Source organism: Labrus mixtus, chromosome 11 (assembly GCF_963584025.1).
Source record: "Labrus mixtus chromosome 11, fLabMix1.1, whole genome shotgun sequence".
Classification (NCBI taxonomy): Eukaryota; Metazoa; Chordata; class Actinopteri; order Labriformes; family Labridae; genus Labrus; species Labrus mixtus.
Window position 1 is genome coordinate 2,511,728 of NC_083622.1, and position 2,500 is coordinate 2,514,227.

Genomic DNA, 2,500 nt, shown 5'->3' on the forward strand with positions numbered 1-2,500 from the left:
CTGTAGGGACCTGGGTTTGGTTCTGGAGGGTTGCCAGTTCAAATCCCGGTGCAGACTAAAAATCTGGAAGTCGGTCAGGTAGCTGGAGAGCTGCCAGGTCACTTCCTGTTTACTGCAGAGGTGACTTTGAGCAAGGCACTGAACCCCCTACAGCTCTTGTGTCCATAGCCCCCCCCCCCCCCCCCACACACCACCTCAGGGATTGATAAAACATGAAAAAAAAAAACAACTAATCCCTTCATACACATTCACCTGTCGCTGGTGGTTGTATTTTTTGTTGTCAGAAATTATAGAAAATGAATCAGGGGTAAAAAATCAATCAAAAAAATGTTGCTCTGTCTTTTGTTGGGACTTTAAGCTAAATTTAGGGACACCAAATATCATCCTTTACCTGTTTTCTTCAAGTCTACCGATGCACCCTCCAGACCAGCAGGGGGCGGTAATTCATTCACACCTCACATTGAAGCCGGTGGAAAAGAAGAAGAAATATTGGGTGATGGTTTCGAAACTGCAGAAAAGAAAACAAAGCTGAACCGTGTCGTGTCCTTCCTCTGAACACTGAGACCACTTCATGACCTGTGAGTATAAATCACCTCTAACATGAAGAAGGTCGCCTTCCTCCTTTTTTCACCAGGTTTCATTATTAAATCTGCTCATTCATCAGACTCTAACCGGCTCCTCACACCGGGAATCTGATCGTCATTTAGAAGTTCAAACATCACACTCAGAAACAGTTCAGTGTTTTACAACGAGAATAATCTGCAGTTATTTATATAAATGATAATGTTATATTATAAGAGCCTGCAAACTGCTGCTGCTCTGAATATTACATCTTTCTTTCTGCTGTTATAAATGAATGCATTTCATTTATTTTAGACTGCACAGTCTTCTTTCTGTAAATTCAACACACAGGGGAAGTTTCCTTTAAAAGAGGAAGAAAAAGTTTACAGAAGTGAAGACTAGAATTCAGACACAAAAGGTGTAAAAAAAAAAAAAATCCCATAACATGCAACTAATGCTGGGAATAAACTGCACTGGGTTAGAAACCTACGGAGACCCTGAAGTCCCAAAAATAAAAAAACAATATAGTAATTGTGCTCACAAGATGTCTTTTTTAAACTTTTTGGGACTTCAGGGTCTCCATAGAAACCAGAAATACCTTAAAGTTACTAAAAATTAAATACATTCAACACAAAAAGAAGAGCACATTTGATCATTGACTGTAAAAGAATCTGAATCTGAAATACTTTATTAATCCTGTCGTTACAGTTGTTCTTAAACTTTACGTCTAAAAGTGTTTTAATATTTTCAGCTCCTCTCAGATCCTCCGTCAGACTGTCGGTGCGCTGCCCTCAGTCAGTTTAAAGTTAATTTAATACAAAAGGATGTAAAGATTAATCGTAAAATCGGGATTAATCGAAGGTTCACATCGGTACTCGTGAGCGTCAGCAGCTGTAGAGCGAGATTTTAGAAATTGAGGACGCAGCACCGTCTTATAAATCGGAGGTGAGGAAACATTTTTGGCTTCACAAAGACAGAAAATAAAAGAGGAGAGAAGATCAAAACTGTGAAAATATCACAAGAAGACTGCAGGAACTAGGAACTACACAAATAACACAACCAACGTGATGCAGCATTTAATCAACACCACAACGAGAAGCTGCCGTCACCTCCTCCTGTGGAGAGAAAACAAACATTAAAAGACCAAACCACAATGACCAGCGGGTTAGCAGCCCCTAAAGGAATCTGTTTCAGTCATCATTTATCTACAGGAGCATTTTGTAAAATAAATCGAGAGTGAATCGTATCATCTCTACGTTACACCTTAATCATCAAGTGGTTGGTTGAGAAGCAGAAAGAAACTGCAGCGAGGTTAACCGCTGATAGAAACTAAAAACATTAACAGATGAGATCGAGACAAACTGCTCTGAAGCTGGTGAAAGTGTAGAGAACCAGATCGTCTGCAAACGTCTTAAACGCGTGACGATGTCAGTTTTAAAAGAGTTTAAAATAAAAAAGAGGAAATGTGTCGGCGAGGTTTGGAAGGTTTCAGTTCGACTGAACGATAAGAGACGACGACAGCTGATCCACACTTTGACTTCTTTTAGTTGATGTGAAAATGAACGAGTCTGTTTCTGATAGAGAAAAGTCTCTTCTGCATCGACTTGTTAACGAAGTCTCCATCACATCAATCGCAAGTTAAAACAGTGATTCAATACAGACCTGATCAGCCGGAGAGTCCTCGCTCCTCGTCTGTGTGGATGTGTTTCTATTGTTTTTATGATTTATTTGATTATTCAGGATTGAAACAAAGAATCGTATCAAAATCAAAACTTCAAATATTTAAACTCTTTCAGACGTTTCTGAAAGAATGAACACTGACAACAAATCTACAGAGTATAAAACCGACCACACTGACTGAATGTCTGATGCTTCTAACCAATATTTTTTATTTGCATTTTCATTTAGTAACACACAAAAAGACAAACATATAGACATA

The 2,500-nt window shown here is 38.9% G+C and overlaps 1 protein-coding gene across 1 annotated transcript in view; it reads left to right on the plus strand.

The window, feature by feature from the left end:
- Positions 1–462: 462 nt before the first annotated feature.
- zufsp (zinc finger containing ubiquitin peptidase 1) overlaps positions 463–2,500 on the plus strand; it is a 20,390-nt gene continuing 18,352 nt past the window's right edge. The window contains exon 1 of the mRNA XM_061049563.1: positions 463–578. The gene's annotated coding sequence lies outside the window, so the exon portion shown is untranslated. The remainder of the gene's footprint in view (positions 579–2,500) is intronic.